Source organism: Natator depressus, chromosome 12, assembly GCF_965152275.1.
Source record: "Natator depressus isolate rNatDep1 chromosome 12, rNatDep2.hap1, whole genome shotgun sequence".
Lineage (NCBI taxonomy): Eukaryota > Metazoa > Chordata > Testudines > Cheloniidae > Natator > Natator depressus.
In genome coordinates, this window is record NC_134245.1 from 22709396 (window position 1) to 22726491 (window position 17096).

At 40.1% G+C, this 17096-nt stretch overlaps 1 long non-coding RNA gene across 1 annotated transcript in view; it reads right to left on the reverse strand.

The window, feature by feature from the left end:
- Positions 1–17096, reverse strand: part of LOC141996567 (uncharacterized) — a 102285-nt gene that overhangs the window by 19064 nt on the left and 66125 nt on the right. Inside the window, exon 2 of the long non-coding RNA XR_012641564.1 lies at positions 2183–2240. This is a non-coding gene — a long non-coding RNA (uncharacterized LOC141996567). The remainder of the gene's footprint in view (positions 1–2182; positions 2241–17096) is intronic.

The window sequence follows — 17096 nt, forward strand, 5'->3', positions numbered from 1 at the left end:
CACCTATTGAACCACAAGGATTGTTTCCTATAGGATTTACATGTGCTTTAAACCACACACATCCAAATATTTATCTGCTTGACATGTGGAATCTCAGCGGGTTCACAGCCCAATGAGTTATGGCCACATGGTCGACCACTGACAAGGATAGGTGTGTCAAACCATCAGGCACCTCATTACATGCAACTACATTTCAGAGTGTTTTCAGCTAGCCTTAGGAGAGGGTAGCACACTGATTTGTAGTATTTGTTTCTTTAAAAATATTGATCCAGATCTTTTCACTAGGTAATGAAGACCTGAATTAAATGTTTTAACCCCTTTGTGAAAAGTAGGATTTTTTTAAGTGAATATTTTCAAAAGACCAGCATTAATACACGGTTTTAATTGTCTTGTCACATACTGTATACTGACTTTCATGATTATGTTCCCACTGTGTTTTGGAGGTTGTTGCAAATGCCATCACAGAAGGCTAGTGGGTGTTTTACCTCTAACTAATGGCAGCATTTACTAGCCTGAAGATCTCCTCTTATATCCATCTAATAAACTGGTTTGTCAGTAGATAATACTAAATTCCATGTGACACACTTGAAAACTAAGTGCCATACCCAGAATATATTTTCATTTCAGTGCACAAGGATTTATACTTGGAGCTCCTATTATCTTTAATGGGAGCTCCATGCCTAAATCACTGAGTACCAAGAAAGGAATAAGCCCCCAGATGAAGACAGCTAAGAAGTAGACAAGCCCCTGGGAGGAATAGCTTCCTAAACAATCTTTTGGGGGAATTTTCTGGGTGGTTCTCTTTGCAAACACAGAAAAGGGTCTGGGAGCTACAAAAGGTCTGTCAGATGCAGTGGGGGTTGAATTTGATTTTGTTATTTCTTTCAAGCATGCCTTTGGAGGTTTGTAAATACACACTATGGTTTTAAGATTTTTCAAAAGTGGTTATATAGCAAATTTGAATGATTAATGATCCAAGACATTCTCACATGTTATTTCTCTCTTTTCAACATAAATAGTGTGTAAAGGGTGTTTAAAACTTTAATGAATCGAACTATATGAGTAAAGAGTGTTAATCATTTTAATTGCCCAGTAGCCTGAAATTAGATTTAACAGTCTGATAATGTATCTTTAAAGGAATACAACCCTGCTCTATAAAAAAATCCCTTCCAAACCAATTCTAATAATTTCTATTTATCTTTTATGACATTAACTGTTATACCAGTCTGCCGACAGACAGCCTTACGCTCACATTTAGTTTAAATGTGGTGCAGTATAGTTTTTCATTATCATTAACGTGCTCCTGGTGGGCAGAGTGCAATGCAGTGGCACTGGTCACACTTCATTGCTTTATCTCATATGACAAAGAGAGATGATGTGCTTCAGTCCAGGCCAGAAGATGAAAGCAAAAGGTGGCCATGGAAAACTCCCCCTGCTGCCTAGGAACAGCATAAGGGCTGCATCGTGTGACTTGCTAACAGCACGAAGGGGCAGACAAATAGATTTTCCTCTATATTTATAACCAGCATCATTCTTCCTTTCAGGCCTTTCAGTGCAGGTAGCTGTTTTATATGAAATGAACAATCTTTATAGACGTACCAGAGCCATAACAAGGCTGATTTTCAGCGAGGCTGAGGTATATAACTCTTACAGAATTGTCAGGCTTCTTGCTCAACAAATCAAGCCTAACTTATGATGTTTGCAGTGTAATTTTTATTCCTGTTTGACTAGCCAACTACCCGGTGGTAATAGGATGTTAGAAAAGGGCAGTAGCAATGTTTGTACATGCTATGATTGATAGGCAAACTCTGCATTTTTCATTTATATCTCCTGATTCCAAATCAGTTAAGTTTAGGAAAAATGAAACAAAAAGGCAAGAAAAATGCTTGCAGATTGCAGCCCAGCTCTCTCGTAGATCTGAGTTCAGCCCGCATCTGCTAGGATTGTCTGGAAACATTAAGATATCTAAATGAAAATCAATACTATATGTGCCAGCATTTACTACCAAGAACAAGTATCAAGAGACCTCAGCTAATCAGGCTTTCAGCTTGTACTTGAGACATAGTCTGAACCCCAGGAGTGTCCTAATTGGCCCAAGCTAATCATAGAAGAGTTAAATTTATAACCAGGAAAGACATCTTGTTTTTCTTACCAGTCATCATTTTGAAGCTGAAAGTCTCACCTGTGTGGTAGCAGATGTATGTACGATAGCCACCGGTCATGCAAGAACTGCTGCTCACCTGTCAAAGGTAAAGGAAAGACTAATTTACTGTCTTCCGTAAAAACAGTCAGTCAGGCACATTTAAGCTTTTGGTGGCTATACAGTACTATCAAACCTTTCACATGGACTGCATATTTTCTCCACTTAAAAGCTCTCCATTTAACCCTCATGTATTGGAACATGAAAGATTATGTTTTAGAGCTAAAAGCTCCTATACACACTTTGATCTCCCCACTGAATATATGTGTGTGTGTGTGTGTGTGTGTGTGTGTGTGTGTGTGTGTGTGTGTGTGTGTGTGTGTGTGTGTGTGTGTGTGTGTGTGTGTGTGTGTGTGTGTGTGTGTGTGTGTGTAGAAAATACATTTCCAAACCAAACATTGTTAATTTTACTTTTTTTCTGCATACACACAGAGTAATCATTCTTTGGAATGTTTGTAGAAACTCATACATTGTGGCTGAGTTTACCTTCATAAGGTACAATGAAGTAGCTGTTGTTAGTGTGAATTTTTTAGCTCAGTATAGCATTATCTCCTGCAACGCAACACACCATACAGACGAAAAACATAATGCATCAAGGGACTGGGATTCCTAATATTTGCATTTTGGATGCCAAGTGTGAGCATATTTTGTATTATTTTCAACAAATACAACAAAAATATGCAAAATATTTATAAAGCTCTGTCTTCTATTTTGGGCTTCAGCAACTTGATAAGTTCTGCATAGATTTAAAAAAAACAGAACAAGAAAAGTGATAAGTTAAACTTGGAAATTCAAAACCTATGGATTTCCAAGTTTTCTTCAAAAGCACACAGGAGATGCACATCTACAAGGAGTTTAACATTATGTAGCTTCTTTGTGTGCTGTATTTTAGATGTATTTTTAATGTGTACTTCTTAAAAGAAAATAATAGTTGTCAAATATTGTATTATTTTCTCACCTTTGTTAATGGTTTCCTAGACAGTGATATCATGGCGTGTGGTGATCAATGAAAGCTTGTTTCTCACATGCCATCTTGTTTCCCTTGGATTCTCATCGCTCACTAGTGCATGCTGTGAAATTATGTCAGTTCTTTTACCTCTAAGGCACTTGCTTGTCCTCCATGATGTAAGCTACAGTGTTATCTTTCTGAATCCATCTTCATTTCTTCATCATTGCTTTAACTCACACTTCTTATAGAATGAGAAGTCTATCTTTATCTTCCCTTCCATTCCCCAGGTCTAATACCTCTTATTGTGCTTGTCTGAGTACACAATATAATAAACCAACATGAAGATGGTAGTGAATTTCAGAAAAATCTACACAAATCTGCAGGAGAAGGAAGACAGGTGGGGCCTTATCCAAAACTGCTCAATTCCTAGTTTGGGTTTGTATTTTAAGGCCACGTAACACATGCAAATTTAAAGAGGTACAGCTGAAAGAGAATATATCTACAAGCAGGTGGCATTCTCACCCCGATCCTAATGACACAAAATAGGGCCCAAACTTAGGGTCCTCCCCTTCCTTTGGTTTCGCTTTCTTAGTGATTTTAATAACAACCAACAAAATACAGCCTAAGCTTATTTCCCAAGCTTGGCTGTTCTTAGTGTTTTCTCCACAGGACACTTTTTATCCAAACTCCTATTCCCCTCTCCCCCATAGACACACTCCAAATCCCCTTACATACTGCTTGACGCTAACAAACCACTATGCCATGAGACAGAGGAAGCTTTGGGAGCCTTCCACTGGGAATATCCTACCTCCAAGTCAACCAGGGTGAAACCCTGCCCCAAATCCAGTCAGTAGAACTCCCGTTGATTACACTGAAGCCAGGATTTCACCCCCAGGGTTCAAATGTAGGGAGTGTTACAGTACTGCAGCTTCTACATTCTGCCAGCCTTGCGGGGGATTCTGCTCCTGGAAGGTGAATGTCACTGAATGCTGAGTGCCCATAAAATAGATACTCCCCTTTGCCAGGACAGATGAATTTTCAAGGCTGCAGGACCATAGTGAGACAGTTGACACAGGGAGGGAGATGACCTCTCAGGTTCTCAGGATTCAAATCCTAAATGTTTTAAATAAAGCTTGGCCAGTAGAATGGAAATATGTGGAAAGCTCTGGCAAATTCTTCAGAATTTTTTCCCTGAAACTCTCTGGAACATTCAAATAAAAAAATCTCACTTCATCATTAGTTTTGTAGGAATATTTATGAAGAATACAGATAAGGGAACATCTGAAATATGAGTACTAAGTAGTCCATAAGGAATTATACAGGGCAAAAAGTATTGTCTCTACCTAACTTAATTATGGATAAAGTCTGATCATTCACCAGTTAATTCAAAGAGAGTTGTCAATATGGGATAAAACTAGAGGTGGTCAAGAATTTTCCAAAGAAACATTTGTCAGAAAATTCCAAGTCATCAAAACCAAAATGTTTCCCAGAAGCATTATCATTTTCAGCAAACTTCCATGAAAAACAGGCAGGTTTCCATTGGACCTGCCTGGCTTCCTGCCGCCTTGCCTCACAGGTTGCTGGGGGAGCCTGGGCTCCCCTGGTCTGCAGCTTTGCAGACTGTCTCAGAAGTGGGGGCTTTCAGCTCCCTCCCATTGAGCCCTGGCTCTAGCAGGGTCTAAGCTCCCAAGCAGGGAGCATTAAAGCCCTGAAAACCAGGGCTCAAGACAAGGCACTCTGTGTTTCCAGGATCCCTGCTGCAACCCTGTGATCCTCAGTTGGAGCCACGGCTCTCAGGACTTCTAGACCCCTGCTGTGCAATGAGGAACTCCCTGACTCCAGGAGACATTCCAGGCTGTCCCCGATGCCTCTGAAGCAGCCTGGGGAGCCCCTGTGGAGTGGCAGGGTGTGAGGCATCCTCCAGGGTTGAGACAGCTGGCTTCTCGGTTTCATTTCAAAACCATCAGCATCAGTAATGTCATTACATACAGCCTAGAACAAGGAGCAGGGTCTGCACCACAAAAGGTCCACACAGGGGTTCCAGTAAACACCTGGAATGGGGATAGACTGCTATTGATGATCTTCATGTAGTCAGGAGTTTGGGGGTCCAGCAAACACCATGGTATTTTAAAGCAGCTTGGGGAGAACAAGACTAGCTGCTGGTACTCTTCAAGCAGCCAGAGAGGAAGAGGCGCTCTGGCTGACTCTGCTGCAGTTAGTTTAACCAGGGTCTCAGTGCACTGCTACTTCAACTTGGGTGGGCTGAGGTCTGAGAAGGGAAGCCTCAGCCCCTGCCATCCCAGCTGTAGGGTCTGTAGGCATGGAGACTTCCTGCCATCCCAATGGAGAACTATGAGTAGGGGAGTCCAGGTTGCTGCCGCCACCCCAAGACTATGCACAGACTTGTGCTGGTGAGGGCCCTGTGCTTGGGAGACAAGGATGTGTGTGGGTGTGTGCATGCACCTCCATGTGCACTCTTGCCAGATTGCCTTAGTCCAGCTCGGAGAAGAGTGTTGATTTTACTTTAGCGTGCCTCCTGCAACACTTCAGAACATTTTCTCTCTTGCTTACCTTAAGGGTTATTCTCTTTACTTGCCAGGCCCCCTTCCAACCAGCATATTTCTCCCTTGCGGTACACACTTTCCTGTCTTTAATTGTAAATCTCACTTGTAGCGTTTTCACTAGCACTGTACACCAATAGTATGCGTAAGAAGCGAATTCTCTTATTTTTATATGCTGTAAGACAAAGATTTAAAGATTTAAAGCATATGCCCAATTTACTATCTTGGTAATTTCACACTAGGCTCCCGTGTGTGTTAAACAAAAGTTGGCAATGTTATTAATGCAGACGATGGGTAGATGACAATTTGATTTTTGCTTTGACTTTCCTATTTTGTATCCTTTTGCATTGTATATGCCTAGAGTGCAATAAAAACACTTTAAAAATAAGTATGTCATTTCAATGAATAACGCTGAAGTGCTTTAGACATGGACAAACTGACTTAGAAGTACAAACATTACAATCAATGGTCAAAATGGAATTTCAATACATCATTTAGATGAGGGGAGTTGTTCAAAATTTACGTCCCTTTTGCTACTATGTTAGTTTTAGCATATCTGGCTACGGAGCAAATAAGACAGCATTGCAGCATGAATGCAGCATTGCAGCTATTCTCTGCACCCAGAAAGGACAGGAACTTTTATGTAAATGGAAATTTGAATCCCTTAGAAAATAGCAATATTTGAAGAATCCAATTCTGTATTTATGTGTTTCTGTTACCCCTGCTTATGTCTGATAAGCACTATTTACTCATGGCATCTACTCTCTCCTTCAGTGTGTTGGTGTGCTGTCTACCTACTAATCAGTTTTGGTCTCTATATCATATTCAGATAAATATAAAGAGCTGGATTCTCTAACAAGATCCAGCTGCAAACAGTGAAAAGCTATGTCGGCAGGAGATGCTGTCCCGCAGACATAGCACCGGTGTGGACAGCACTTAGGTCAATATAATTTACGTTGCCCAGGGAGGTGTCTTTTTCACATCTTTTACATCTACTTAAGTGGTAGAATAGACCAGAGATAGCTTAGCAGAATATTTTGGATAACATGCAGCAGGTTAGAAAAAACAAAATCCTTATCAGCCAAATTCTGCTCTTAGGTATGTGCTCAACCTAAGGCAAGGTGTGGTCTGACACTTTTCGACTGTCCATCTCCCGCTTTATCTGCCCTTCCATGACCACTGCAATTCGGCCCAATGTTTTTACATCATTCACTCTTCCCTTTACTTCAGTATTTATATAGCATTTGTCAATGCTGAAGTACAATCTTTGGACATTTTGTACCATTCAATTTTTCCTATGTCCAATAATGCAGATGGATATTTCTTTTGATTTAAACTGGAATAATCTTGGCATTACTCACTTGCCATTATCCTTTCAACATACTTTTATAATTAGCCCAGTTGTGTCAACTTCTTTGTTGAAAACAAATCTAACTGCTCCACTGTTTTCTCTCCTCTTTTGGCAGTGGAGGCTTTTGGTTCTTCAATGCACTGTGTAATTCCACTACATCTTCTCATTTTTCTCTCCATAACCTAACAATTTGGAGTTGAGATAATAGATTATGGGACACTTTGGCTAAGATCAGTGACTGAAAACAGCCTCTTATTATTGACTGAATGCTTTACTCCATTAACCGGCATAGTTCTGGGCTCACTGGAAATAACGTTACAACTTAAGTTTGTAATCAAAGAGAAGACACCTACAGAGGTCATCCCACCCACTAAAAGCTAGCATTTGTTTACCATTTATTTGTTTATTTTTAATACTTTTCATACCTAGCCAAGTTCCTTGATTTACTACCGAGAATATATTTAATAGTGAAAGGCATACTAAGAAACTAAAGTTTACAAAGTCAAATTAAACTTCATGCTAAAAGATGTAACAAGGAAAAGAGAAAAGGAGTAACGTTACATTTTGCCCTCACTGACTAAAATTCATATTTTTTCAGATTTAAATTTGCCCAACAAGAAATTTCTCTAAAAGACAGACAGCCTGGGAAACTGAAGTCCTTCACTTAGACACCAAAAAGAGATGGCCTAGGCAACCTTAGGACTTGCTTATCACACACGGCCTTTCCAAAAGAGAATGCAAAACCTGCTCATACTCTCCAAGAGTTCTGACCACAGTTCTAGAATTGCCAGGTGTTTCCCCAAAGGGGATTTGAGGTGAAACAGAACTATTTAATAAAACTGAGTCCTGCCTGGAATGCAGGGGACTGGACTAGATGACCTCTTGAGGTCCTTTCCAGTTCTATGATTCTATTTTGTCATTTAATTTGCCACTGTTAGGTTCAGAGCTCACAATCAATTGCGTTTAACTGTGGTAGGTTTAGTCTTATTTTTTCAGGGGGATGTGCACACTTGGAAGGATGGGGGGGCATCAATTCACATTTGGAAGATTTTCTTAGCAAACACGGGAGCAAAAAAATTGGATATTCATTTATTTGTTTTATTCATTTATTTATTTACAGAAGCTTAAACTTTGGGCTGTGTATTCAATTAAAATTAAACCCTCCCTGCTCATGACTTTGAGCATTGACTTTTGTGTGCTCATTCAGTCCTTGCTATCTGTTCTGAGGTTTCTCATAAGGAATGCAAAAAATGGTCCTCGTGATAGTATTACGTGTACACTATACATGAAAAACTAATACAAACTACCATACTCATTTCATAATTAAGAGTCATTAGATAACAATTACTTATCAAATGTACACCATTGTCCTAAAAGTGCAAGGTTTCACATTCTAATACCAATCTCCTAAATTTATTTTTGAAGCACCTTTATCTAAATACTACCAATAGTATTTTAAAGTTTTCATAATAGATTATACTTTCACGATGAGCTGCCATTTTGTGTAATTTATTCCAATGTACAGAATTTATCTTGGCCTAAATGCTCATTTGTGGCCTTTTCTTCTCTTAGTTTATTATTATTCTTTTGTCTTCTTGAATTCTTTTTTCATGTTTTCTTTGTGTATCACCTTCACATTTGTATCTATCCTTTTGCCTACAAAATGGCTCCACATTAGGTCTTATCAGCGGAGCCTTATGAGTTGACTTCCCGGGGAATTGTGGGTGCTCAGTACTTTGGAAAATCAGTCCCTATATCTTTAAGGTGCTACGCTCAGAATACTTTGTTTCATTGAGCTGAATTCCATTGTGTTGTGCTACTTATTTACAACATAACATCCTTAAGCAGAGTAAAAAATGTGGATAAATTCTCCCTGTTCAAAATGTTTCCTGCAGCTCTATTTACACTATAATCCTCTTCCAATACACAAAACTACTAAAACCTTTCAAAGATCTCTTGCTTTCATTACAAAGTCCTTGACTGCATTTGTCTCAGTTTAAAATACTGCAGTGCTAAAACAAACCAAAAATTTCTTCAGGAAAGGCAGCTTAAATGACAAAGTGCTAGCACCTTTACCACACATGAAATGAACACAGCACGGAATTGGACACAGCTTTTAAAACAGATTTCAGTAAAGAATCACCTTTTATTAAGCCAGCTTCATAGGAGAAATCTGGATTCAATTTAAAATGTAATTAAAAAGTTGACAAGACATACATTTTATGGCAATCAGCATTGCTTCTCACTTTGACTTTGGGTGTTGGGTTGTGGGGGTTTCGGTTCCATGGGCTGTGTTTTGTTTTTACACACTGGTTAAAATCCAGTAATTTTATCAGTTAATGGAAATGTTTGCATCACATTTACAGAATTCATAATCTTGTCACTTTATCCATACACATCACGAGCATTGTACAGCAGTATAATATTTTTTTAAAAAAATAGCACATTCTCTTAAACAGCAGCACTTTTCACAATGGCTGCAGTCTTGATTCAAATGGTTTGGCATGATGTATTTATAAAACACAGCTATACAAAAGTCATTGTATAGTATACGGGTATTTTCTTTCATTGAAATGCTCCTCTTAGAAATACTTTATGAAGGCTTAAAAGTAACCTTCTACATTTCGTTTTGACAAAGGAAAAAGAAAGAAAATTTTCACATTGTGGATTCAGTCAGGCGGAGGACATGACTTGTGTAATCCTAATAAATCAGAGCATTCCCGTGTGGCAGAAGCAACAGGGGAATAGTGTAAGAGCAGTGCTGCATGTTGACCTAAGCAAGAGCTTATCGAGAAATGATGTCCTCTTAAACAGACTCCTGTAGAGATGTTCTGCATTTCCTCTGACAAATTGTAAGTGCTCCTGACTGTAACATTCCTAACAAAATAGGGCTGATTTAGCAATGCACAAACTGCCCATTATCTTACTGCATAAAAAGGCCATTTAAAGCAAAGCCTTAGGACACTGGCCCATTGGAAAGAGTACATCTGAAAAATTACCCCCATCTGGTGCCACCAAAGCTGTTGACTACCCTAGGGAAAATACCTCATTTATGAGACAGACGAATGTTCACTTTAATCAGTTAAAAATTGCTATTTTTCTTACACGACTTTGATAACACTTCAAATCAAATACATTTAGCTTTAAAAAACAACAACAACCACCTGAAATACAATGTATCTGATATTGCCACCAGTATCAGTTTTCAGCTACCATTGGCTTCCTCTGTCTCTCACGTTATGTCCAAGTGCAATTAAAAAGCACACCCCTCTGAAACAATGCTTGAAAGATTAAACAATCTATTTTAACAAACTGTTCCTCTCTGTAAACTTTGCATGCCAAGATTACAACCTGTCATTATCTTCCCAAGAGACAGAGTACCTTTTTAAAAAGTATCTCTAATGAGATCTACAAATCTATGTTCAAGACAGCTTACTTTATTGTGTTTATAAAGATAAAAATATTTTAAATAGGTTATGGCTCTTGGGACTGATAGAAACACAACGAGGGGTAAGGTCATTCTGAAATGTTAATAAAAGTTTTCATAAAATATGATGGCTCTCAAAGAGTAATGTTTGGGTGTAAAAAATAACTATAAAAGTATATTTTCTGCTGTGGTAAACACACAGTTTTTCTGTGTCTAGTTGATCCTCCAAATTCGTCATTTAGTATATTGGTGGACACTTCCAGCTGTTTGACTACCCATCTGGGACTATATTACTATTAGTTGATGCAGCATATTTTCCTGAGCTTCACCCATTATATTACAAGTTTTTTTTTAGAAGAGAAGCACACTACATTGCTTTGGCCATTATATTAATACATTACTGTTCATTTTAATGGTCAGTCTGTCTGCTAAGGAGTGACATCCACAAAAAGAGAATGTACAGTTATCCTAATCAGATAGGAGGGTATTCTGTTAAAAACCACAAAGAATGATGCCTTTTTGTCCTGGTGGCATTGCTTCTTAGATAAGAAACTGCGGAAACCATAGGAGGAACTAGTGAAATCTAGAGGCTAAGTCTTTACAAGTTAAAGCCACTGATATTCCTTTTATTTCCTATTCTCCAAACCTCGGGTTTTATTGTTCTGTACTTTTATTCAACAAGCCCAAAGGAATTGCATTTTTCCTAGTAGTATTTCCTAGACTACAAGTCAAATGAAGTGAATGAAATAACCTTCAGATATTGGAATGCAGTGTTTAGACATAATGCAAGAAAGGATACTGATGCATCCCAATGTATGCCCACCTTTTTAAAAAGAAGAGACTGGTGAGAGAATAAAGAAAATAGGCATCAGTGTAGAAAACTCCATCAGTTGCAGGAATCAGCACTTCTATGTATATATAAGCGTACAGGCATGCACATTTTTGTCCATGGGATGCGGTTTCTTTCTTTTTAAAATTTGTTCCTAACAATGTAAAGATTTTTTTAAATTAATTCTATTTGACAAATGCATTTCTTTACAACATTAAATCCCTGTATTATAAACACTAAAGCCAATCAGGTGACAACAGTGTAAATGAGGACACAATTTGGATATTACCAATTGACAATCTTGTCATCCTCCTGTATAGAAGGGAAGAAAAACTTTCAAAAACACAGAAGTTACTCAGTGTACAGAAGCTTCTCTTCAGTTCACAACAGAGCAAACACTGTATTAACTCATGGCTGGCAAAAAGGATGTTTTCCAATCAAACTGAAGAGTCGTTAGAGTAACACCATGTAATGGGGTGCACTCACCTCACGTGAGCGCCCCCTGGTTGAGTGCGTGTCTGCAGTTTTTCTCTGCTCATGGTGCCCCCTGTCAGTCGCTGCATTTGTCAGGCAGCTCTTCGGTGACTCAGCCCTCCAGCCGAATCAACTGTCCATGTGCATATGGACAAATCCCTTCTGGGGCGCACAGTCCAAAATGTCCCCAATGTCCTGCAGCCCTCCCTGGACTCAGTCTTTAACAATCCAACAGGGCCCGTCGTGGTACTCTCTCAACTGGGCTCAACTTGCAGCCCTCCCTGGGCTCAGATCCTTAATTAGTTCAACAGGAGCCTATGGCAGTACCGCCTCAGTTGGTGTATCTTTCTGTAGCCCTCCTTGGACTGGGTCTTTAACCTGTCCAACAGGGCCCATCACGGAACCCTTGGTTGGTCTGGCTAGGTTGCAAGGTTCCTACTCTGCAACTGAGCAGTGCCCCGATGGCTTCTTCCCTGGGGACTTCTTGCATCTACTTGGGTCCTCAGTGGCATCAGCCTTTCTGCTGAGTGACCCCTCTTGGACTCACTTGGACTCAGTTCACTGACCACAACTCCCCACTGAGTCAGTCCCAGTGTGACCCCCTTTCCTGGGCGGCCACAGTTCTAATTCCCTTTCTTAGACCATAGCTACCTCCCCCAATGGTTTGTGGGGGTATGGGGAACCTGGTCACATCCACTGCTCCAGGACCCAATCCAGGGACCCTTTAAGTATAGCAGCCTCGTGCTGCGTCGCTTCACTGATTGCTGCTCTGCATTTCCCCCATTACCCATTTTAGTTGAGTCCCAGCAACCAGCCAGGAGCTATTCTCAGGCTCCCCTGACTCTGCCAGCAACTGATCTGTCCAGGCTTTTCAGCCTCTGCGGTCAACCAGGAGCACCTCTTGCTCCCCTGGTCCCTGCCAGCAGGCTGAACTCATTCTGGCCCTGCCGGTCCTTTTATATGAGCCTGCTGGGCCTAGATTGGCTGCTCCCTGCTGCCCTTTTCTGGGCAGGGCTGCAAGGCCTCCAGCAGGAGAGTCAGGGCCTAGTCCACCCCATCACACACCAATATTTCAATCCCACGGCTTTCTTCAGAAACAACTGGCAAAGAAAAGTAAACTTTGAGCCAAAAAAGCAAGAGCTAGATGCCCAAATCTGCAGCCCTTCCTCATGGCAGCACTCATTTCAGTTTATGAAAGCAGCAAGAGTCCCACACACCATTTGGATGATCGGGAGTATACTCCATTCTATTCCCTGCCACATTCTGCCGGTATCCATTATGCCACCTGCCTGCCTCACTTTGCCCTAGTGTAGCTCCAAGCAACTTCCCTGTCTAACACCTATGGAAACAGGAGTCATTAGATGAGTTTGGATCTAGTCCCAACAGGAAACACATTAAATCCCCCTTTTCAGACACATATAACTTCATCAAAATTCCTTTTGGGGTGAAATTTTCTATAGTCAGTATCAGACATTCATAATTATTTTAAAGAAAGCTTCAAAAAATCCATTTAACTGGTTTTGAGTTTTGTATGTGCAAAACCATATACATGTTAATAGCACATTTTACCCAGATGTAGTTCAATGACTGACACAAATTGATCAAACTGGGATTGTTTTGTAGATCTCACTGAGATCTAAGAAGCAACCCAAGTTTGAAGAAAATAATTTCAGCAGTTTTACAGTTATGAGCACTGAACATTTTTTTACATGTGTATAATAGGACTTTATGTTAGATTTAATTGCTAGTTTTGAATCTGAAGATGTTGAGTTTGAGAACTGTGGATCAAATCTCCACTTTGTTTTAGATCTTTATGAAATTCATTATATGTTAAACATTGTAAAATAGAAATTTACCCATAAACATTATTATAGGTCAGCTGACATACAGTTATAAGTTAATTTATATTTTCTACCAAATAATTTATGAAGACTTCTTTGATTATATTGGAAAAAGATGGCATTTGCAGTTTTTATTCCAAGAAAGAAAAAGCATTAATGCAGTATTCCTTTGAAGAATGGAACCATTCTAAAATTAATAAGGTAAATGCCACTCGTTTCCTTTATTTTTAAAATAAACAAGCAAATTCCATACAGAAAGCTAGTGTTAAGGTTAAGAAACCATGATCTCAAAAGTCAAGAAATACAGAGTTAATGATAAACACGCAACATACATGTCTCCATGCACATGTTCAGAAATAAAGGGCCTAAACCTAAGAGTCCTAAAATTATCATAGTATTTTACCCAAGTCTCAGATTTGTTTGTAGACTCTGCATGGCCATGATGCCCCTTGTTCCCAGCTAGGAAGCCACATGCCCAACCCATATATTCCCTTTTAAGCACAGAGTTATCATGACAACATACTTGAATTACTGGACTGAGAAGACAGTTGCCATGTTCTTTCTATGTGCACTCCTGCTCAATGGAACTCACTGTACTTCCCATTAGTGATCTTGGAAATTGTGTCCTATCAAAAGACACAATTTTTTCCACAAAGAACCTGTAGATATTTGATTGGCTATGGTGTTTTTCTTTTTTTAAATTCTTCACTCTGAGAGGACAAGAAAGGAAGCATTGTGGATTCTTCTGCAAATCAGGAAGTGTTCCCAACAGGAAATCAACTTTTTAATGGAATTTAAATGCCATATTTCAGTAGCAAAGAACTTTCTGCAGTACCTCGCATGCAGCTCTGATTCTCAAATCTACACTCTTTCATGCTCAGTCTGACATTGCTATAAAAGTTCACAGAGATTGCCCAACTTCTTCTGTACTGACCTGTTCTTTCTGCACCCAGCATTGTTGCAACAGCTGAACCCTGCAGTCCCCATTGTGAATCTCCCCGGAGGCAGTTAAATAACCTGAGAGGGTTGGGACACGATATGAATCTCACTCAGAGTAAATCTCCCTTGTATTGTCCTGTGAACTGGCAGAGTTACTGCTGTCATAACCAGGTATATTTTTCATGTTAACCTTCATTCAAGCTAATGGACTAGCCTTGAATGCCCATTTTTCTGCTTTTCCCACAAACATCTCTGCATTTTATTCCAGAATGCTCCCTAGCTATGGAATGTCCTTTGCAGTGGCTGGGTGGTAAATTTGGGCTTCCAAGAAAAGTTAGGCCAAGCTGGGTGAATTTCTATGGTTCAGGTTTATGGCAATGACGGAAACTCAGAAGATCAAAGGGCAGGTGACAGCCTTGCCTCCCCTCACCCATGAGTTAATGAATTAAACCATGCTGCAACTTGCCATCTACTGACACAGCAAATGACACCCCCAATGACCGATTTCAGTAAAAGCATTTCCTCAAATCACTGCTGTATCAGCTTCTGTTGTGCTATCATGCTTCAAGTTTGACAAGGACTATGGCATGGGAGACACAAAGAGCCAAGCATAGCTGAGGGGTCATCAGCAGAGCCTGTGGGTCTCCAGGATGACCAAGAGCAGAGCAAAGCATAGGTGAAAAGTCAAACACAACCACAGAAAAGCTGAGTCAGTCAATATAATGATGCCCACAAGCACCACTATATGAGGCGTTGTAGACACAGAAATGGTCACAAACAGAGCAAGGAGAGTTTGCAGAGCTCCACCACCCCTAAATGGAGCTGCCTCTTGGCTTCCCATTGGGTAAATCTGACTGCTGGTTTTTAAGTCCCCTCCCTAAGCCTCTAAGCTGTGTGCTAGCTCAGACAATTGCTGTTAAATGAGTGAGATAGAGCAGACTGCTGGTAAAATATACTACAATCCTATTGCCAAAGGACAGACGCAGAGTCTGTATTACAAACAGGGACACATACATAAGATTACACTGTAAAGAGACAGTCCTGCAGTGGTTGAGATACACAGGTGCACTGCCCTAGCAAGAGCTTCTGGATGTTTTGTTTCCAAGTCAGTCAATATGTCTTAAGGTGCAGAAGGTTCTGAGAGAAAATGGTGAGGTCTGTGATCCAACTTGTGCTGCCTCAGTTCTTTTGGTCAGTGTGAGGTACGGTCGAAGCCATGCCCAGCACTTGTGCCTCCTGTCCCTTGGAGTAAGTCAGTTCCAGAACTGGTGCTGGCCTCAAGCAGCCTTTGCACTCAAGGAGTACAAAGACCAAGATTGTTAAAAAGGGATGCAAAGAAAGTGGGGAAAGGCTGCTCACACGCTCCTACAGATGCACTACTGACAATCTAGCCCTTTATTCTTCTATGACTAAGTTGTATAAGAAATTACTTTGCATTACATTTTTATTATTTTAAAAGTAGTAGAAAATGACAAACAGACCATGGGCCATACTCACAGCTCTGCCCAAAGAGCACTGAGTACAGCTGTGGAGTCAATGTGGAAAGAGATGCTCTGCACCCTACCCTCATATCCCTGAAGTGGTAACAGGTGTAGCTTAAAGCAGCTTCAGGTCTGCTCTATGTTACGCCAGTTGCCAACAGCCCCCAAAAGGCTATTGTTGCAGAAAAATATTGATATAGCGTAAGGATGCCCCAGCCACACTCTGTTCCCCCTGGACATGGAGGCAGAATCAGAGAGGTACAGAAAGTTTGTCCTCTGACTGGATCCATTGGCTTTAGAACAACTTTGCACTGGGAAGATAGTGCAAAGCTGCCCTAAAAGACACAAGAATTGGGCCTTAAGTCCAGTTTTAGCAACAGAGCACTCAGCCAATTAGCAATTATTTTAATGCTAAAAAGGAATTTTATGTTCTAGAACAAAATGGCATATTGGGATTTGGAATGGAACTGTAGTTTCTTGAATGTTCAGCCCAAGGACTTATAAATTGTAGGGGAAAAAAGCTGATGAAATAAAGTTACTTTTACATGTTGTGGGCAATCAATCAATTAACAGGATTTACTGGCTGAAACAGATCCACAAAAGTGTCTGGTGTCTTGCTTCATCCAATATTTACTAGAAAAGACTGTCTAAAGGAAAATTATAGTATAATTTTGCTAGGGTGAGAGAACAGCTGTTTGATGTTCTGATTTATAAAAGAGGCCAAGAGAGTGTACTTGTTGTGGAATGACTCGGTCTAAATTAGCATTTATTGTTTTATCCAACTCATGGCACAAACCCATGTGATTTAATAAATATAATAAACAGCTTGTGAGAACAACAAAGGGGGGTCATGGGCCAACCCTATAGCATGCAGACTGCCAGTAGCATTGGGGTAACAGTCATTAGAGAAAACGAAAGTTAGGGTAGGATCCAATGCAGATATAATATAAACTGTTAGAAGAAACTTCCCTCTAAAACAGTAACACTCTGCACCTAGGGAAGTGTCATCAGCTCTTGAAAAAACAACTGGCTGTCCAACAACAC